The following is a 23,717-nucleotide window of genomic DNA, read 5'->3' as shown; positions in this document are numbered from 1 at the left end:
TTACAAGTAACATAGAGGTGGTTAGAGAAAGATAATTGATGTTGTGCTGGATGCATGCCTTTAGGGTTTGGCTTGAAGCAGTCCTGTAGTAACTCTACGACGACTGCTTGTCTTAAATGTGCTCTTAAATTTTGATCTACTTCTCTTTTTCAGCTCCGATATTCTTTAATTCTAACTTGAATTGCCTTTAATTCTACACTCATACTCTTTAATGTGTTTTGACTTCTGCTCACCGCTGTTTGATATAATGCCCAAAATTTCCCTTTCCCCAAGGGTAACAGTGCAGCTAGATGAACACCTATTTGTTGGGGCACTGGAGGTTGTTCTGCGCCTTTTGATTTGCTTACTTTAGATCTTTCTATGGCTATGGAGACTGCTAAGAATTCCTGGCAATTGATGCATTGATGGCCATATTTTGAGAAAATTTACAGGTACCTGTGTCAAAGAGGAGAAAAACCGTACACTAGAGGGTCAGTTGACAGGCAGTGGAGCTCGTCGATGGAGCCTTTTCTAGTCTGGAGGCGGTCGAGGATAAACTGCGAACTTGGTCGATTTTGTGTCTAAAGTGCTGTTTCCAGCGCAAAAACATCAAAAATAACCCTTTTCCCCTTTTAATTAACAAAAATGAATTTTGGCGAGAAAACTTGACTTGAAGGATGGCTGACGTTAGTAGGAGGTACGGGATATATGACGTGGTAGTAACGTGGCGGGTGATGTGGTAGGGTGACGTCAGCGGGGGGGGGGGGTGGTAAATGGTTTCGCCCGCACCGCTTTTGGGGCTAGGCAGTTTCGGGCGGGGAGGGAGCGAGCATGCCGACGAAATGATGCATGGCAGTGGTACAGGGGCAATACTGCTGGTTCCCCGTGGGTTAAAGATCGGTGGCGAAGGGGGTCGCGAAATGAATTTGGACCGTTGGATGTGGAGCTGTTGATCAGATGGTGGGTGCTCAGCGGAGATGGCAGGACTATAAGCAGCGGGCCTGATCATAATAAAACCACATTTTAATGCATCAGGGCTTGTTTTATTGGTTAGTGGGGTGATTTGGTTATTAATTAACGTGGGGTTAATTAACTCCTTATGAGTGCGGTGGGAAGGGTTCTCAATGAATTTCGAATAAATTCATCAATCCATGTTAAAAATAATGCTATAGTCGTATTGGACCAGGGAGCGGGAATATTAATATTTGGGCTTTTGTTATATATACATTTGATATGGGATAAGGGTAGTATTTACATGAGAGTTTATATAATAAGTGTTAATTGTTAATATGAAAAATGAATGAAAGCGCCAAGCCAATGTTTAAAAGCTTCGGCTAAAGGGGAAAAAGGGGTTTTATGGAGAATTTCTGCCATTTTCCTAAGTGGATTCACTCAAGCAATGTTAATGAAATGAGATGAGTGATTTTAGTGATATTAAGATGATCTTAATACCTTTGGGGAATTAGTGAATGTTTTGGGGAAAAAACCTGAAGGGAAGTTAGTTATGAAACTCTGCCTCGCTTGGGCTGCATCCAAAATATCTGCCTTGTACTTGTGATAGGGATAAGATTAGCACATTTTTCAGAGATAAAATCAATCACAAGTATGTTTTTGCAACACCATCTACCTACTTGGCCTACTTTGCCTAACATTTTTTCTTCCTTGCTTTGGGTGCAGTTAGACTAGCAAACCCTTTTCAATCTTCTTTTCTTTTCTTTTCATTGTAAGGCTACCTAAGTCTACACTTATTACATCCAAGGGCTCAGATTAAACTGTTGAGCTCCTTTGCTTCTCTACCTATCTACTTATCTGCCAAGATTAAACAGTTTGGACAGATTTTATTCTCTATCTCTAAAACAGGAAATTCAAACATGAACTAGCCAAGATTAAGCTATTTGGCCATTCATCAATCGTGGCAAAAGTTCAACAAGCTGTACACAACGCTTATTTGCAGAAAATGAAATAGTAGTGGCGATCTGGACTTGCACACTTTCCTGGTCTCTTTTTTATTTGGGGTTCATTTCTTCTCATTTTTTCTTTTTACCATTTTATTCTTTTTACCCTTTGATTTTTCTTTTAGGGTATACCCTCTTTACATTTTTTTATTTTTTGATAATATGGAAACCTTTACAGCAAGGAAAGGATGAACATATTACAGAGCTCAACCAGTCAATCATAAAATATGACACCTATTGGTATAGGAGTATAACAATTTGCATTGTTGTTCTATACTTAGCTAATAGTCTAGGGGTTTAGGCGTTTATCCATGGATGCTAAAATTCCCAAAAAAACTTGGCGACTCTGCTGGGGAGCGATTATCCATCTTAGTAGCTTATCAACCTCTTAAGACATTTCTACATATTGTACTTGTGGCCGTTGATTGAATTTCAGTCTTATTTCATTGAAAATTGAATCAAAACTGTGTCAAATTGCCTTCAGAAATGGCTTACTGTCACCAGCGCAGCCCAGTGAAGGACACAATGCATTGCAATGAACTTCTCGCATAGAGCCAATGCACTGAAGTGCACTGTCTCTCACTGCAACCTACGTTGATCCCTTGAGGGTCAGTTTCCCATCTAGGAACTGAAGTTTTGGCCAATTTTCTCCTGTTTGAATGATTTGTTGAATGTCAATGATGTCTTGTCTTTGAAAATAGTTTTTCACCTCCTTAGCTAGCCCTACTTAGACTAGGATTGATAAATTTTTCTTATGTATTTACTTTGTCATTTTCAATCTATAGTCGAAAGTTAGTTTTGGTTGATTAATATTTGTCGAAATAAAGTGTCATAAAATCATCTTTTCCTTCCAAAATTGAATTGTTGTGAAATATTCATTCATGAAAGATCGATTGATTGATGTGTGCATATGATTATTCTTTTCATTGAAAGTGTTGTAATTCCTCATTTATTTGAAAACGAAAGTGTTGTAAAGTCTTCCTTTCCCTGAAAAGAAATTGTCACAAAATCATCATTTTTATGAAAAGAGTTTATTGATTGATTTTGCATTAGTTTTCCTTTTTGTTCATTCACATTAAGGGAAATCAAAAAGAAATACATGCATGTTGCATAGAAAAAGTTTGTGTGTGCTGATAGGAATAGTGTAGGGAATTTGCATTTAGTTTGTGCTCTTTTCTCTTTTTGTCAAAAGAAATCTGATTGCTCTATCCCTAAGTAGCTAGGATTTTCATCGTTAAATTGAATGGAAAAAATGGTTATCATGATAGTTTCATTCCTAGGAATTTCAGCATACATCACACGGTGAACCTTGAAAGGAAAATTCTAAAGAAGATCAACGTAAAATTGATCTGAATTTACCTAATGGAGCGTTGTCACCTAACAAAAAACTTTTAGAGGTCTAGGCTAGAGAGGTGTTCCGACATCATAAACAAAGTAGTTGTCGCTAACTTGTCTATAATACATCTCGATTGTTATACCTCATTCCATGTACCTTCGGGTATAGGGCAGTGTTACAGTATGTAAAGTATATGGGAATTCTCTCACTGTGCGTTTTGCATTAAACAATGCTTATATGGACTAGGCCTCCACGTACTTTTGGGTATATATGGGAGGACAACTCTAGGTTGCTATCCATCCTTAAGTAACTGAGTCGGCCACCTTATAAACTGTGATACACCGAACACAACATTTGGGGAGATTGCATGCTCGTACTTCTTGGTTCGCTAGGAGGTATTCTGCAGTTCACAGTTGCTTGGTAAACCTTTTGCCTAGATTATCCCTCTTTTGTTTTTGTTATGTTACTTTGACTAAAATAAATTAATTCACTGTGGATAACGTCCTCCACGCTCACTCCTTAGTTGATCTTAGGTTGAAAAATATGGCAAAAAATCTGGAGTCCACCAATCAAGGAATTCCTTTCGATGGGAATCCTAATCCTTTTCCTCCTTTCGAAAATATTGGTGCTCCATATATGGCTACATTGTCCCTTCTAGGATTTACCATTGGCTTGCCAGTATGGTTGTTTTCAACCTCCTTGGTTCAAAATGTCGTGATTTCTCCGCAATCGAGTACACCTCCAACTAGACAAAATCAACCTCCAGTTGATCCTAAGGGTGACCCTTTGCATTCTTCCTTCGACATTTCTTTCTCCCCTTCTTCCTCTTCACTTGGTGAAAGTATTGGTACTAGTAACCAGGTGGCTAAGAAGAAGAAGAAGAAGCAAATTCAGCAGAGGGCCAACTAAGAAACCATTGCTTTGAATGCAACATCTAATGAGAAACCATCCGTCAAGCCTCACAAAGTTCGATATCCATGCAAACTTTGTGCGGGAGAGCATCTTCTTCGAAATTGTCCTGATATTCCTTAGATCTTAGAAGAATGGGCTTCCCGTTCACATCATCTTGTGTCATCAACTTCTAGAGATCATGTTGGTGACACACCATCAACTAGTGGTAATAAAGTTCATGGAAACAAGGGTAAAGTTAAATTTCCCTATAGTTTGTGTGAATGGAATCACCCCATTCACCATTGTCCCTATCTGGATGAAGCCAAAAAAGTGTTGGATAACTGTCCTGCTTCACCGCAACGACTTTCATCTGGTTACAGGAAACTATCCCTAAATCCTTCATGAGTAGATGAATTGACTAACCAAAATCAACCGTCGGTCAAATGCACTCTCTCTAAAAGTGAATCCTATGAGTCTATACCTAACCCAAATCAATAGGTCGTGGTAACAGTTGACTCGATTTCACCTTTAGCTAATCGTACCTTTCCCGAAGAGAGTGAATATGATACCACTCAAGTTCTTTTTGTTTCTTCAGATTCTAATGGGCTTGGGGGCAATCCTCCTATTCCATCAAGAGGAAAATCCTCCCGCTCTCATAACTCAAGGGGTTAATTCTCCCGTTCTTATGACACCCCCTCCAAGTAGTCTAGTCACTTCCTTTGATTGGAACCGACTGTTAGGATTCTGACTTCCTTCTTATGTTCCTTTCCAGATCATATTACAGGTTTGTAATATGATTGTATCTGGCACTATTATAGATGAAGGTGCATCTGTGAGTATCCTTTCCTCAACTGCTTGGCAAGCGCTCAGTTCACCGCCACTTGTGTCTCTTACCCAGAATCTATTGGCTTTTAACAGAGGAACCAGTCAACCATTAGGGATCCTCCCTTGGTTACCCATTACTTTGGGAGGAAAAATCGTTTATCTGAACGTAATGGTAGTCCTAGACCCTTTATATTACAATTTACTTCTAGGGCATGACTATGTTTATGACATGGGAGCTATTGTTTAAACACTCTTTCGAGTGATTTGTTTCCTGCATGAAGGCAAAATTGTCACCGTTGACTAGCTTTCATTTCCTGGTCCAAATATGGCTCCTAGTCAACCATCTTCCCTAAGTGGTTCTTTTGTACCAATGGTATCATCCCCACCATATGTTAATTATGTGGCAACCTGTTCCATACCTACATCAACTGACAATCAATTCAGTGATGTTGTACATCATGTATTGGGGGCATTGGAACTAGATATCTCCTTCATGACCTCTTACGAGTTGTGAAACCAAGGATATGAGGATAGTTCCTTGTCTTGTGTCAACCTCATTAAAAAATGAAACCAAGGGAATGAGGATAGTTCTTTTACTATGTCAACCTCGTTAAAAAATGAAACAGGTCCATGAGGATAGTTCCTTTTCTTGTGTCAAGCTCATTAAAAAATGAAACAAGGAATATGAGGGTAGTTCCTGGTCTTGTGTCAACCTCATTAAAAAATGAAACAAAGGGATATGAGCATAATTCCTTGTCTTGTGTCAAGCTCGTTAAAAAAAGAAACAAGGTCCCCTGGAGCAAAGTTCCAAGTCAAGTCTTTGATTAGATCTCGTAAAATCCCAGTTGAGTCTTTCACTTGATCTCGTATATGAACCTTCATTCCATCCACCTGATAGCGACAAGTAGTCTACTTAGGTGAATGTAATGAAGCTTAGGGGAATGCACCTAATGGTAAAGATAAGTTTCCTTGTAGGTTATGTGAAGGGAATCACCCCATTCACCTTTTTCCCTATCTGGACGAAGCCAAAAAGGTGTTGGATAATCGTCCTACTTCACCATAGCCACTTCCATCTGGTTACAAGATACTTTCCCTTTCATCATGCTGGGGGCATGTAAACCAATCTCAAGCATAGTTTTCCATTTCAATCTTGTGTAAAAATGAAACTGAATCCAAGCATAGTTTTTCATTTCGAGCTTGTGTAAACATGAAACTGAACCCAGACATAGTTCCCTATGGTTCAAGCTTGTGTAAAAATGAACCCATTTCCATTTTTAACCCTCGTGATTGCCATTATATCAGCCTCTTTCATCAGATGAGCCTTGGTTGATTTCATCCCATCGCCACCATCCATTTGGCTAATCATACGCTTTCACTTGGTTGTTTTATCCTTTTCTGAGGAACAGTTGCAATGAGTGGTCTTATTAGCCAACCTCTTCACATAAATCAACATGTTTTGAGAAGTTCCCATATCATCAGAACTAGTTGCTACCCTAGACACCACTCGTTCCTTGAAATGGAGTCCTCTTTGAGCTCTTTTTAGACTCTCTAAACATGAAAATATTGTCGAGTGCTTGTCATTTCCAGATCGTTAACGGATTGGAATTAATATATACTTAGTATAAGTTTAACCCTTTTCGGGCTGAGATAGATTAACTATGAAAAAGGAATGCATTGATCGAACATGGTTAATAGGTTCTCTCTCGTATTGTTTTATGCTTTTTCGGACTTGAGAAACAAATCTATGAAAAAGAACTTTGGGAGTTTCCTTTTCGTCCCTTTTCAAACTCTCTAAACATGAAAAGGACCGAGTTATCTTTGTCGTTAAACTCGTTAAAAACATCAAATAGCAACAAACATGCCCATCTAGACAAGACCGAGTTTCACCTTCGCTAGACTCATTAAAGCATCAAATAATGATGGATTCTCCCGAATGGTGAAATTATACAACAAGCATATTTTATCCTCCTCAAGCTCGATAAAAATAAAGAGGTATTGGTCAGCAATGGCTGGGGAAAATTGGAAAAAGGGGAAAACACTTTATGGTAGCAAGTTGCTCTTGAGCATGACACTTTCACATCATCACCATGACCATGTGGGTTGGGTCATTCAGCTTGATGGTTATCACACCATTGGTCTATCATACCATCCATTACTTTGTTTTGGGTCAATGCTACCAATTCATTTTAGTGTCGATGACATGTTCAAGAGAATTCATTGAGTTCAAATTTCATCCTTTGCAATACCATAAACCTTCATTTTCATGACCGCCATTCCTGAACCTTCTGTTGTCAGTCAATTTTCATCTCCAAAATCATTTACCTCGTTTCGTGTCGTTGATGTGGGATACATCAAGGCCCTCCTGTGACGAGTCACTTCTTGTCGACATCAACACATTATCCAAGAAGTTGACTTAGAAACACCCCTTCAGTACCTTGAGGCTTGCATACATCAATGGCAGGTTTCTCACTTCCGGCGATAGGTTGACATCACTAGCCTTCGACCGAAAGACTTTGTATGGTGTTCGACATCAAATCATTTATTCACACCATGTGAAATGTATTGTAGTACCTTGAGGGTCATCATCATTATCGATGATTCCTCTCGCGTCTATTAACGGCTTACATCATTGGCTGGTAATCAGATGATGTCTTCCCATGTTCGACTTCAGATCATCTATTCACATGGTTATACTTGTACTTGAGTGAAAGATTGAACGAGATTGAAGACCCCGGATCTAGTTTCATCCATCCGGGCTGCGATATTTTTAGGAGTACTAAATCAAATGTACAATGGCCTTACATTCATGGTCATCCATTCATGGGTCTATATCTGTAGACGACTATATTTGTACATGTAATGAAAGTTTATAAGTTGAGCATGGGTATGCCTTCCCTCAACAAGTTCATGAGAAAAAAATCAAATTATCATGATATATGTATTGTAATTGATGCAGGTCACCTTCTACTTCGAAACCTCCTCTCCACATAGTAAAGCATTTCACTCGACATACATATTTATGACTTCATGCTTTAGGGGGAAACTGTTACAAATCCATTTGGGCACATCAACCCCGACTTACAGATCAGTACTATTAGGGCCCATCAAACCCTAATTCAATTGTTACATACCTTAAATGAAGTAAACCATTAGAATGCCTCCTTCCCAAGAGATTCCATGACTGAAATCATTCGAAAGTTGCCTCTAAGAATATCAGTGTAGGCAGGCCTTTATTAGGGTGCATTGCAGTGCAGCCCAGTACACTACCAGGGTGCATTGCAATGCACTTGAGCTCTCTTTGGCCTGCACTGAGCGAATTTGAGCGAAATCTACATTGGGGTTTGGAATATTTTTATCCATAGGATGCCTCTAGAGGTTTCCTAAGGCTATCCACTCCTTTGGGCTTGAAATTGGATGAGGGAGGGAGTTAATGAACATCAATCCCTTTATCCCTTCCTCCATGGAACTAAATCCTAAGTTTGGGAGGGCATTCATTATCACCATTTATGGCATAACTTCCTTCATTCACCTATAAAGAGACCACTCATCTAAGTGATCAGGGGTTGGAAATCATTGAATTATAGGGAGATGCTGTTAGTATGAGACTTGAGTTGGTTTCAAGTATTGTAATGATGTAAAAATTTCTTGCTTGTTATGAGGAGAGGATGGCATTGAACTGGAGGAGTGGCACTGAATCGAGCAAATTGGGTTGTAACTCTTCCTTTTACTAATAAAGTGTTCAAATCTTTTTCCATATGTTTGTATTGTTTATTGATGCTTTCATATGTGTATTATGCACTTGATTTCTTTTTATGTTTAATCAATAGATCATTATCATATGATTTGATCAGATTTTGTCTTTTGCCTGTGTGCAGGTACTTTTCAAGTGGATTAAGTACAAAAAGGAGCGACAGAATTGGTCAAGGGAGATAAGGAGTATGCAAAAGCTTTAGGTAGGCTTCTTTACTGTCTTATTTAATCTATTGGTTATAGAAAAAGTAGAGAATGCTTTGCACTGTTGTTCTAGACTTAGCTACTATTCTAGGGGTTTAGGAGTTTATCCATGAACACTAAAATTCCCAAAACAACAGTCAGCACATTCAGCTCAACTTTTTTGGAGTAAGCCCGCTTCCCATGCTTTGTGCTGCATTTCTATCTCTTTTTGTGTTTTCACTTGTGTGAGTACTATTTTCTTGATTTCTTTGAATGCTTGTTGTTGTTTACATGTATTCTAGCTTGTCTTAGCTCTATTTCAGTTTTCATTGCTATCTCACTATTATCGCATGCACGAAACTATTTTGCATGGAAGTTCAAGCAACCGGAGAACTGCCTCACCCACATGTATGTTAATTTGTTTTTTGAATCTTTCATTCATGTTTTTCATCCACTGTCAATCACTTCTACTATCACTTAGTGTGGCCATGCATTTACCATCTTAGTTGCTTTCAATTGCCCGTCGACGAGTCGGGCCAACCTTGGCCCAAACTCTGCCTTCACCAAGGCTACATTGCACAATTTTGGGAAGGAAGGCTCAACTTCCTCTCCAGATTTGCGCATTCCCGCCCAACATTGACCTCTAGGATTGTTTTGCATATTTTCGGAGGACAGTGGCTTCTTGGCCCAAGAAATTGCGCAAATATGTCCCTAGGCCAACATTCCTTCCCACTTCAAATTACACATTGCGCAATCCCAACAATCAATAGCCAGTTTGGACCGTGCATTACATAGTTCCAATAGTTAGTCAGTCTCCCAGAAGGCTAGACTATGCCTTGTGTAGTCTTGGCAGTCAGTCTCCCAACCTCATGACTGAAATTGTGCAACCTTCATGATCATTCACCTAGGTATGTTGTAAGTCAATTCTCATGTTCATTTTGGTTTTCGACTAACATATTGCTTTCCATGAGTGTTTCCATGTCTCTAGGTATCACAGGTCTTCATCTACCTCTCAGTAGTACTGGTACAATGGTTTCCAAGAGAGCAGAGATGAAGACACCATTTAGAGCACACTTGGGGATGCAGTCGATCAAGTGGCTATGGAATTTCTAACCCACGAAGACATTAAGTTTTTCGTAAACAAGGACATCAAGATATGACAGTAGTAGCATCACAGTGAGCAGCATCATGAATAGTAGCTAAAGGCAATATACCAAATGAAATGAATGCAAGAGGAGGGTTCTTGACAACACGGAGGCGGAACAAGGTTGTAAGCTCAAGTAGATCCATTGATGATGAAAGCAACTTTGGACACTCAGGCTATGAGGTGACGACGTGACATGAAGGTCACACGAAGACAAAGAATGGAACGAAGAATGAGTTTCATATTCGGAAGCAGCAACTCGAGGAAGAACATGAGGTTGCATAGACACACGAATGATTTGCAGCGGATCAGGAATACCAGTGGGTGCAACGTGCAATCACAGATGAAACTGCGCTCGTACAAGTTAAAGATCCATCCCAACAGTTGACACAAAGCAAACATTGTGGGAAGTGTTGTTGATCGCATGCAAGGGATTCAACATCATGCAGGTCATTGTGTGCATGCATGCAATCCAACCCATTCAGCACACTCGCCAAGGCGAAGACAAGAAGCAAGTCCAACTGAAGCTGAAAATGTACTTCAACAAATGATGCGCATGACCACCAGCAGACACTTGAAGATCAGCATAGACACTATGCATCAATGTGTTGTTGGTTCAGCTACACCCAAGAAGACCATGCTCATGTTAGCAAACGAATGGGATGAAGGGGCCGAACCAATGCACCAGCTGCAACGGAGGCAAGAGTTCGCTTTAGCAAGATGTCACCATGAGGTGCATGTACACCATCACAAAAGGCCAAGCTTAGCATCAACTCACCACTTTCACCATCACAATCATGTCAAAGAGTTTATCTCATGCAACGGACCGAGTGTCAGTGATGTCTTGCATGGCTTGCTCAAGCCATGTTGTCTCACATGAGTACATGTGAATTGTAATGTTGAGTCATGTCAAGTGTAAGTTAAGTCTCAATAGTTGGATGTAACATTCATAGAGTAGGTGAAGAGTCATGAGGGTAGTTGAACTGTCACAAAGGGGAATGTGAAGGTTCACCCCACCCTTTGCTATAAATAGTCCCTCATAACTCATTGTATAGGCTTTTGGTCAACCAAGCTTCTACTGAGGCTATTTTGAAGAAGGTTTGAAAAATATTGTAACGCGCCTTGGATTCTCCACTGCATGGAGCTAGTACATCTCTTTGGAGGAGCAGGCAGATGTGGCTGTAATGTTCAACTGTTGGGGCTATCATGTTTACATGGATATATTGTATGATTGTGACTTATAGTTCTTTAAATAATAAGAGCCAACACATTTTCATGCATATGTTGTTATTGTCATTGGACTGCTCTGGTTGCTTTAATGATATGTGTTGTTTAGCTTACGTACTTGTGTATGAACTGATTCACATGAAATTATATGAATCTTGTTGTTAATTTGCTGCATATGTTTTTAATGTTGTCACCATCTGTGTCGACTTCTCTGCCAGACATCAGATAGACCTTTCACTTGAACCTTGCTATAAAAATCATCACACTCATCTTGGACTGATCCGTGATTGTTGTACATGCTATCTTACATTTTATGATGTCACTACCGCATCCAAGTGGACTGATCCGCTGGAAGCTATGCATGTCCTTTGTGTTGTGTGTTCCTAGCCAAGTTGGGACTGCTCCATTTCAACCTAGAAATCACCTTCACCTCCTTCCACTTTCGAAGTGTTGGAACCTCTCATACACCTCCCTTGACTCACTGCATTAGTCACACCCTTGCTGCTAATAGAGTTATTCTACTTGCCTCTGTGTGACACCATAGTCAAGGCATTACCTTACGACCCACTGTTGGGACTCCTACACCAAACAGTCTGAGGTCTAATTGGGACTTCTTGCTGAGGAGATCCCCTTGACATGTTGGCAGGTCGAGAACTGTCAACAGGTCCACAAAACCATGGTGCCCGCTTGGTACATGATCCAATCCTCAAAGAGCTCTTCTTCGGTTTGATGTGCATGCACACCTGTTCCCCACTCTAGAACTCCTTGAGAAACATATTCAAATATTCATAACACTTTCTCCTATCTTGTGTTGCATTCAAATTCTTCTTAATTACTTGCATTTCCCACTCCATGTCTGCCAACATGTCTGGTCCAATCAACACCCTATTAACCAAATCACTCCAACTGATGGGCGTATTGCAATTCTGCCCATACAATGCCTCAAATGGACTCATCTTCAAATATTGCCGATACCCATTGTTTTAAGCAAACTATACCAGTGTAAGATACTCTTACCACTTTCACTGTTGTTGCATCATGTACATCCTCAACATTTCCTCCAATATCTTGTTGACCCTCTAAGTTTGTCCATCTTTCTATGGATGATAAGTTGTCTTGAAGGCCAAATTTGTGCCCCAACCTACAAACAACTCCTTCCAAAACTTGGAAGTGATATTTGCATCCCTGTATGACGCAATATTCTTTGTAACTCCATGCAATCTGACCACATCTTTGATGAATACATGTGCTACATCGCTAGCTGAGAATGTAGACTTCACTAGAATGAAGTGTTCTCACTGTCCTTGGCATACCTGTGATAAAGTCCATGAAAATGACCTCCCATTTCTACTCTAGAATCACAATCATTTGTAGAAGTCCACCTAGATGCCTACACTTTTCCTTTAGTTGCTGACAATCCAAGCACCTAGCCACAAACTCTACTATGTCTTTCATCAAATTTGGCCAATAATAAAAATTCTTCACTGCAGTCAAAGTCTTATGATAGTCTGGGTGACCTGAATATGGTTTCACATGAACTCCCTCAAGATCACCTTCTTGAGCTCACTATTGTATGGTACATATATCCTGTCTCCAAACCTGACCAATCCATCTTCTGTAAGACAATAGTCCAGATCATATACACTTGCACCTATAACTGTACCACTACCTATACATGCACCTATACTTGTACTTTGCTGCAACCTTTGCACAATCTCTATATACCTATCATCCTACTGACCCGCTTGCAATATTCTATCATGTAGATCTGTCCCATAGGAACTCATAGTTGTTATATGATTTACCTATATCCACCTACTAAGAGCATCTGCAACATGTTCTCCTTTATTTTGATGTATCTGATCTCAAAATCAAACTCAATAATCGTGGCCAACAATCTAGCTTGCCTGGCATTCAGATTCAGTTGGTCAAATAGATACCTCAATCCACTGTGATCACTCATCAATACAAATTGCCTACCAAGAAGATAGTGCCTCCACATCTATAATTCACATATGATTTCTTCCAACTCAAAAGCATGCTTTGGATATTTTTTCTCGTGCTCATTCAATTTTTGTGACTCATAGCACGCTACCTGTCCATCCTGTATAAGGACTCCACCAAGTCCTCGCTTGCAAGAATTTGTACATACTACAAACTCTTTGTGGGGATATTCAATATTTAACATTGGTGCATGTGTCAACAACTGCTTGAGCTACTCAAAACTTGCCTCACACTCCTCTATCCATTCAAACTTCTTACCTTTCCTTTGCAATGATGTAATAGGATAAGCAATATGTGAGAAGTTCCTGGTGAACCTCTTGTAATAAACTATCAATCCCATGAAGTTTCTCACCTCATCTACATTTCTAGGAGCTTCTTTCTGCATGATAACTCTTATCTTTCTTGGATCCACTGTTGTGCCCTCCTTAGAGACAAAATGTCCCAAGTAATGTACCTTAGTCTAAAAGAAACTACACTTGGTGAGCTTAGCATACAACTGATTCTCTCTCAACAACCTCAACACTACTACCAAATGCTCGACATGCTCTTCTTGATTTTTAGAATATACAAATATGTCATCAATGAACACAATAACAAACTTATCTAAATACAGATGCAACAAAATATTCATCAAACACATAAATGTAGTCAGAGCATTAGTCAAACTGAATGGAACTACAACAAACTCATAATGCCCATACCTGGTCTATATGGTTGTCTTGTCAATGTCCTCCTCTTCAATGCATACCTGATGATACCCAGATCTCAAATAAATATTCAAGAACACTACTCCTCCCTTCAATTGATCAAACAAGTCATCAATCCTCAACAACAAATACCTATTCTTGATGGTCACTTTTTTCAACTGCTTATAGTCAATGCATAATCTAAGAGTACCATTCTTCTTCTTTAAAAACAATACCGGTGCACCTCAAGGTGATACACTTGGCCTAATGTATCCCTTGTCAAGCATTTCCTTTAATTTCAACTTCATCTCTACGAAATCTAGAGTGCTCATCATGTATGGTGCTTTTGATGTTGGAGTTACCCCTGGCACTAACTTAACAGAAAAGTCTACTTCCCTATGAAGTGGAAACTCTAAAATATCTGCGGGAAACACATCCTGAAAATGCTATAGAACTAGCCCACGGGGCTTTGGATTGATGGTGAATGGGTGCGCTTTTAAGGCACTCCTTGCGATAGGTCACTAGTTCAATTCCCCGTGGGTACTTAGTTTAGTCTTAACCTAGAAAAAATAAAATGCTATAGAACTAGGTACCTTCTCAAAACATCTACATCCTCAACTTCCTTAAGTTTGTCACTAGAAATATGCACTTCAAATAACACAAACTCTTTCCTGTGATTGCGATTTTCCAACATAGCTGTCATAATGCTAACTGATGTGGCTTTCTTCTTCCCCTGTAAGACTCTTAGTTCCCCATTGTCATCCAAGCACTCAATGGCTTTGTCATAACAATCCACCTTGGTGCTATGAAGGTAAAACCAATCCATGCCCAACAACATATTTTATGATCCCAACAGTAACACCTTCAAATGTATTGCAGTAGGCATGCCATTCAAATCAAATGCATAAGCTCTTACCCAATTATGAACTCGCTTATTTGTATCTGTAACCAACTGCACTAACCAATATTATGCATGCACTTCTTTATTCAAACCACACTTATCAACCAAGTCAAGACTAACATAACTATAATCAGATTCAGGGTCAATCATAACATAAACAACTTCATCACAAATATTACAATCCATCTCAATGATACATGCCTAATGGTCTGCTTGTCTGTTGTCCAGTGCTTCATAGATACAAGGAATGTTGTGACCAAAATCCCCAATAGTCTTCGCCTCTTGTGCACTATATATTTGAGGCCTACCACCCTGATTATGTGGACAATATCTCTTAAGGTGTTCCTTACTGCATGTCTGATACACCAATTGTCCAGTACCATCACCTTGTTGTTGTTGTTGTGACCCATGTCCCTATCTAGATGCATTGAAATTATTTTGTGGTGCCAAATTTTCTTTCTCTTATGCATTCTGAGGCCTTGTTATTTTTGGTTTCCATTTACATTTACCTTTATCTTTCCCTTTTCGTCCTTGTTGATATTCATTCTTACACTTTTATTGCTCGTAGAAATGCTTCAATTTCCCCATAACTTCCTCAAGTGACCAAGGCTCATCATACTCAATCCAATCTCTAAATGCTAATGGAAAACCACTGAAAAATCGTTGAACTTTAGCCTTCTCACCTTTAATATACAATACATACCTCAACATCTCTAAGAAATTATTCGTGTACTCTTCATCTGTCATTGACCCCATCTTTAGCTCACAGAATTCTTTGACCTTACTGTCGTAGGATGTTTCTGACAAGTATTTCATTGTGACAATCCTCTTGAACTCATGCTAACTCAAGTCCTTCATCATAATGTCTCTGACCTACTTCACATCTTCCCATCAGATATCTGCTTTACCTCTCATGCTGAACATAGAAATTCTGGCCTTCATGTTTTTTGTGTACTCTTGCAACTCAAAGATATTCTTCATCCCAAGTATCCAAGCCTCTACATCTTCTGGTTTCTTCAAGTGTCCATCAAAAGTAGGTGGATTTTCTTTCTTAAACTCATATGGAAAGTATCCCCTATCACTCCTTCTATAAAGATGATAACAATGACGATCATGTTACCTTTCAAAACCAGAACTAAAATAATACTTGTATCCATCACCTCTCCTATCTAGAGTATCCAATAATCTTCCATCTCTAACCATGTCATCTCTATCTCACCTGTGACCACGATGAGACCTACTTCCAGATACCCCATTAGTTTTGTCCTCCTGTCCATGGTTGATCCAAAGTGGCTCCTATCATTGTAATTATGACAAACTCTGAAGGAGTATTGCATTAACCTCTGCTTGTTTCTCTTGTGCATGCATAATTTTGTCATTGTCTACCTTGCAACTCCTTATTTATTCCTTCAAGCTTCTCAATGTGTCTACTAAGTCAAAAGAGTACCCAACACCATGTTTCTCATTTGATTCATAGGGAGAATATTTGTAGTCTACCATCTTGCTAGTCATCTATGATCTCTTTCCTGCAAGGCATAATATGCCAGCTAAACCAAATCACAATAAACAAACATACCTTAGAAAAATTTAGGGAGGATATCTCATTTGCAAGATCAACCAAATCAGTGTAATACATGTACAAACATAATCACAAAAACCTATATACATATAATAAATAAGCATATAACCATGTAACCATTGTTCTAGCTAGAGTCTAGTCATCAATGCATGACCATATCAACTACACATACCATGAACACATGCATGAAAATAACAACCATACCAATGTACACTGATAATACACAAGTATAAAAAACATGTAAACAGGCATACACTCATGATGACACACTTCACAACAACAACATCCTCTTTCACATGGTGAAATCACTACAACCATGACTGACACCATGCATATGCAACAAGAATATAGACCACAAGGATGATTAACATGTGTGAAACTAACATGAATACATGACCAACAAACACTGCTCATCCAGTCCAAGGTGTTAACCATGCTCTGATACCAGTCTGTAACACCCTCATCCCACATCTACCCAAGTAACTAACCAACTGGGGTAAATACATGATGAGAGACCACTATAATAGGATTCAACCTCGTATGTGCTCTTAAGGAAGTGGAATTGATGGAAACACACCACCCATACCTTCCACATCAGAAATAGAGCTCCCAAGGGCCAACCCAACCACTTAGGTAACCAACCCCTGATACCAACTAAATTTTTAGACCATTAAACCCCCGTACGCTCCCTTGATATGGGCAAGCATGCACCCAGGAGGCTCCAAATGCTCCCAAAACATGAGTATGCATGTGTATAGGGACTTTTCTTCCCAGTGTTGTGCCCACGTCTCTGGGATTTGAGCCACTTTTTCAGGCCCAGAGCCTAGGTCACTACCTAGAAATCAATGACACTTTCAGAAATGAATTTACACAACATAACAATGATGATTTTGCAAAAACAAAGACAATTTCTAGGCGGGACCCCTACTAGCCATGACAAACATTTCGTTAAACATGTCACAAATATGTAATCTAAAGGTGTAAACAACATATCTAAGCATAGGGGTCTCATACTTATTTGAGAATCACTAAAACTCATTGTTCCCTTATATCATTAGCTGCATTATCATGTATCAGGTCATAGATACATTATTCATTCATTTACAAATCAAAGCATGAGGAGATCCATACATCATCACTGTCATAAAACATTCTTATAACCAGCATAATAGGAACAAAAATATCAAGGATACATCAACCATAGAATCCACATATGAACCGGTACATTTACAAATAAGATGTTAAGGACTACCACATTCCACTCGACCATAGAATGGTTGAGCGAATTCTCTCTTTAGCCATTCACCCCTGTGCAATATTCCAAGCATGAATGTGCAACTTAAACCAAAAAATCTAACCAGGGCATCCCGTGGCTAAACCACCTCACCCTCATCAATAGAAACCAGGATTTACCATAATCCACACTAGATCACTAGGTCAAAACAATAAACATGTAATAGTAGGATTTACCATGATCTCCAACAGATCACTAGGAAAAAACAAGCATGGATGCCACTAGATTTCTCCACCTACACCATGAGGAATTTTCCTGTCTCCTAGTCTCTCAGGCTTTACTGCAATCCACAGTTCGGTCCAGGGATCACAAGACCCTAAACTGAGACTACACTCTCTAGGATTTAGCCTATATCCCACCATTCACTAGCAAGGATTCCTAGGCCTAATCAAGGGAAAACTTCTCTATGTTTTACCGTATATCCTGCCATTCACCGGTAGAGGATTCCTAGGCCCACCGAGGCAACACAAAATCTGGCTTTACCGCAACCTAGAGTCTCATTTAGGGGTTATTAGGCCATGTGTTCTATTATTCTGAGATCCACCTCACTCAACTTTGAATCCATCTGGCAATCCATCTCAACCAAAACATGAGAACCCCATCACACCATTTCCATCTAGAAATGACAAGGTTAGGCTAAAAACGTTGTCACACCTAGAAAAACCCGTGCCATAACAACAAATAACCACATGCAATAGGTCACATGCAAAATATAGCAAGGAAAATACACATGCAATTCGATACCTACCAAGAATCTTGTTGTAGCATCTTGATCCTGCTCTTCCTTGCTTGCTCCTTCCTTCCTCTTACCTTCTTTGCATTTTTTGATCCAATGCCAATGTGCTCCAAGAAAATTCTAAGTGTCTGAGGGTGAGAGAGAGAGAGTGAGAGAGAATAATGAGAGAGCTCCAAAATTAAACTGACAAAAGGTACCAACTAATCCTTAGAATCCTTCTTATCAATCAGGCCTCTATTTTCTTCATTTTCCAATATTTTCCTTCATTTTCCTCCTCACATGCAACCTGTGACTTTTCACCTTCCTTTTCTCCTATTTTCCATTATTTTCATAAATAAATGTGCCAAAAATTCCATTGTCTTTGCCAATCTCCTTAGCCATAATAAACTAAATGAAAACCCACTAGGATGTCTTGCCCAACATTTAGCTTAGAATAAGTTTCCTATCAACCGTGGTTATTGTTGTACCTTTGAGATAGTAGTAGGTCAGCTACCAATGCCAGAGCATCTAAAATAATTGTTTTGGGGTTTTTGATTTTAGTTTTGGAAGACCAATGAATGAAGACAGATGTAGAATTGAAATACTTAATCCTTTGGGTTATATTAATATCTTAGCAAAGGGCTGCTATAAAGCTTTACACAGTAATATAGATAAAAAATAGTGGTGAGAAGAAGACAACAAATAATATGATTATCACAGTTTCCAAACTATAAAACAGAACAATCATAAGTTGGAAAACCTTATAAAGTACGTTCCAAAGGTTCAAGGCAGTATACTTAAGCTTACACGAGATGCTAATGATTTATTGATTAGAGGGGATTAGCTAAACAGACAGTTCATTAATCCATTATCTTAATAGATGATCACTTCAAGAGCTTATAGGAATAAATTGAGACACAATTCTTCCTACCTAGATATCTCTATAATTTATAAGCATATGAAGAAAAACATAATGATTAATAACTGGAAAAACTTACAGGATAATGGTGAGCCCTAGTATTGCAGCAATAATGCTGCAACTCTTGAGACTCCCTTCTCTAATTTTATCAACCTGGTAGTTCGTAACAAACTTGGAAGCGATGGTGTTGTATGCACAAGTACTAGCTCTTGCCGCAGCTATCACTTGGTCAGCTGGCACAAGTCCACTAGGAGCTTAAGCCAACTTCTATGAGCTCTGAGAAGAATATTTTTAACTGATGGATGAAATCTAACTGAAAGAAGGCTAATCTACTTGCAGAAAGAAATTGGAAAGCTGAAAGGAAACGTAAACCCTAGCAAACCCTAATTTTACTAGCTAGCCCTACTGATGCAAGAAAGAGGATGAAAGCTACTGAAAGAGATGCCATTGACTTCTAGGAAGGTAAGATGCATGTGTCTAAGCTACTTCTACAGTAACATCTGAAAAAAACATATTTTTGTATTTTTGAATAAGTTGTCAGAATTATCATGCATGTGCTTTTAACTAGTTTTTGACTGTGCAGAGGTGGATTGGCGAGAGGAAATGCTTGGAGGAGGTCGGGAAGGTTCAGAGAGGGCCTAAGGGGTCCCTAACACCCTTCCAAATAGTTTCACAGAGTTTGGCTAGCAAGAAACCTCATTCGTGAGCTTCTACAGGAAGTCTGCAGGGGTTCTACAGGATGACTTTTTCGTTTGTCATTCAGATATGAAACACATATGAATATTTAAACTAAAAAACAATAAAAACATAAGATATAGAATACTTATTTGTTTCTCGTTTGATACAAGAATCCTGTAAAAGTCCTTTGCTTTATTACTTGTTCCAACCAGCCATACAATAGTTCAACAACATTTCTATTCCAAAATAAGGTGTTTATAGAAATGTCTAAGAATCGACCCCAAAATACTTCAAATGAAGAAGTATTTATACTAATTGTAAACTGAAATATCTTGAAAAAATATCAAGATTAGTTTCACAAATATCTCCAACTGTTTACATTAATAGAACTTAAATAAAGAACATTCAAAACTAATGAATCTATTTAGAACTATTTCTATGGTTTTATGGTGACAAATAAGAGAAATTCGAATTTGATAGCAACTCTTACTTGATGATGAGGCATCCTAGTCATGAACTGCATCCTTCCTTTGTGCATTCTGACCCAGAAATTATGTAAACTTAGGGTCCAATGATACGCTTGTATATCTCAATCCCTGATATATATGTAAAACGTGAACGAGGTTTTTGTAGATAGGAATGTTGTTGAGATAAACCTCTCTCATTTTCCCAAAATTCATCTCCGTCTGTTCACAGTATTCTCTGCAAAAAGATGTCAAAAACAGGACTTTGCACAAACTGAAAAATAGGCTATGAAGACATGAATTTATATCCCTCTTGGTAATACCTCTGTATACAGTGAGATACATTTTTTTAGATTAGCCTATTAGGAAAAAAAACCTCCTCTAGTTTCTCAAAATACTTCTTGGATTGGCCACAATAGTTTCTGCAAAACTATGACTTAAACAGGAAATTTCTGAAGAATGTATCATTTCTGCTCTGATTTCATCTTTTAACCTTTAATTCCTTTCAACTGTTTTACTTTGGATAAACTTCATTATAGCCAGTGAAAGTGTTTTCATATTTTTTTAACCCTTAATGTCTTCATGTTTACTTTTACTGTTTACTGTTTACTTTTTACTTTTACTGCTCTGTTTTTTCATCTGTCTTCACTTTGACATGAATTTGTATACTATGTTTTGTAATTGTCTTCCCTGCTATTCATCTTCATGCTAGCTGATTTACTTGACTTTGTCTTCAATCTGATACTCTTTAATCCTGATGCACTTTGACTGTTCATTACTGTGTCCTTTTACCTTCAATGTGTAGTTTAGGTTTTTACTGTTTGTTTCAACAGTAAATCGTTTAATTTCCTGTTTCCTTTGCTTGTCTTTTTACTGTATGTTTTATCTTCCATCTCTGTTTGAATAGATTTGATAACAATCTTGGAGTAAACAGGTCTTATGACTAGTATTAAGACTGTTTATCCAAGGTTGTGGTCTTCTGATCACTTCTATAACAGAACAAACTGATAAGAAAGCATTGGCTTGTAGGGGAGGTCAGAAAGGTTTTATTTGAGCTTGAAAGGTCTGTGGAGTGAGTCCAGAATGATTTTTGAGAGGTAAACAATGCTTGAATCGGTTAACAGAGGCTTCAGGTGGTGCAGATGGGTTACATAGGGTTTTACTACACAATGAGGTGAAAATGAGAAAAACTGGGGTTTTTTTGTTTAAACGGGTAAATGGTTTATATTGGCGGGTAAACTTTGAATGAACAGTAGAAAATTTGTCATATGCAGAGAGTGGGAAGCGGGGGCGGTAAGTGGATTTCATCGCATTGCTTTTGGGAGGCGAGTGGTTTTGGAGGAGGGTCGCGCGATTCCATTGATTGATTGACACGTTGCATCAGCGAGTTTTGGAAACCTGCCCATATTGCGCGCTAAAGGTTGACCAAAAGGCTCGCATGATATGAGCGAGGGCCGCCAGATCTAAAGGATCCGATCGGATTGTAGTCGGGGTAATAACATGATTGATGGATAATGGAGGGCGAACCTGATATTAGTTAAAGGAGTTACTCATATCGGGGCAATCTGATTGGTCACTGAGTTATTAATTAATCCTAGTGACTAATTAATCCTCATTTAACATGGTGGGGTCGAGGTTCTTAATTAGTTACGGTTTAGTTAATTAATCCCGTCTTATTGTTTGATTTACGGTTATATTTAACCATCGGGGCCAGATATGTAATATTTGGAGTTTTTGTATATTTATAATAATACGGGAGTGGGTAATGTTGTTATATAGGGGAATTATATAATAATAACATTAGTGGTTAATATGACCAAAGTGAATGGTAAAGCACTAAGTTTAAAACATTTTCATCATATACATTTAAAACTTCGGCTAAGTGAACATGAGGGTTTATATGGAAAGTGTTTTATTTTCCCCAAGTAAAATAGGATTTTACTTAGGAAAATATTTATTAGGGAATGAATAACTTATGAAGGGGGTGGACTATTGATGAAGGGGCTTAAGAACTTAGGCATTATAAATTATTGGGCCGAGGGTCCGGTCCCTCCAGAAGTCAGAGAAATGCTCTGAGCCCCTTTAACTTTAGTAATTACCTTTAACACTTAGGAAATTAGTGAAGTTTTTTAGGGGAATGGGTAGGGAAGTTATTTTGACTTTAAATGTTGAAGTGTCGTTCCATGTGATATATGCCTTTTCTCAGTGGTGAAAGTAAAACATTTAAACATTTAAACTTATCATTAACCACATATTTATTCTGCAACCATCATCTACTTATCCTACCTACTTTATCCTAGCATTTTTACTTCTTTATTAAGGTGCACTTAAACTAGCAAACCCTTATCACACTTTCTTTTCTTTTACACAGTGATAGCTATCTAAATCTACACTTATTACATCCAAGGGCTCAGATTAAACTATTGAGCTCCTTTTATTCACTCTACCTATCTACTTATCTGCCAATATTAAATTGTTTGGTAAGATTTTTATTCTCTATTTCTAAAACATGAAATTGAAAACATGGAATAACCAAGATTAAATTATTTGGTTACCATGGATTGTGGTATAGGTTACAAGTTGCACACAATTTTTATTATACATAAAAGTAAATAGTAGTGGCATTTAGACTTGCACATTTTCATGGTCTTTTCTTTTTGTTGGGGTTCATTTTCTTTCCTTTTTTTCTGACCTTTTTCATTCTTTTTCCCTTTGATTTTTCTTTTAGGGCATACCTTCTTTAACTTTTTTGACTTTCTACAAATATGGAAAACGTTTGCAACAAGCAAAGGTATGTACATATTCCAGAGCTAAACCAAGTCAATCATGATATATGACACCTATTATTATAGGAACCTAACATTGTGTTCTTACACTCTAGACTCTACACTTGTTGTGAACGAGGATCAAGCCATCAACGGAGTTGGTGTTTCACAACCAACATGCAATGTCAATCATCAAGAGTATGACTAAGAGCTTGAGCATCAACACTCAGTGAAGGATGACTCCCTTCTATCCGAGCCTCCTCCGTTCTTTCTTGACATCTTCGGTGAACCTGCCATCCATGATTTTTGATGTGTATCTGCATCTATGGATGCACCCATTGTTGATCATTCACATGACACGCAAGATGTCAGTCCATCATCTGACACTGGAGAGCATAAGCTATTCATTGAAAATCCACTTG

The sequence above is a fragment of the Pinus tabuliformis genome, chromosome 7, assembly GCF_031772625.1.
Source record: "Pinus tabuliformis cultivar Carrire ecotype Pingquan chromosome 7, CPIR1, whole genome shotgun sequence".
Classification (NCBI taxonomy): Eukaryota; Viridiplantae; Streptophyta; class Pinopsida; order Pinales; family Pinaceae; genus Pinus; species Pinus tabuliformis.
The sequence above is the reverse complement of the archived record's forward strand: the minus strand, read 5'-3'. Positions refer to the sequence as shown.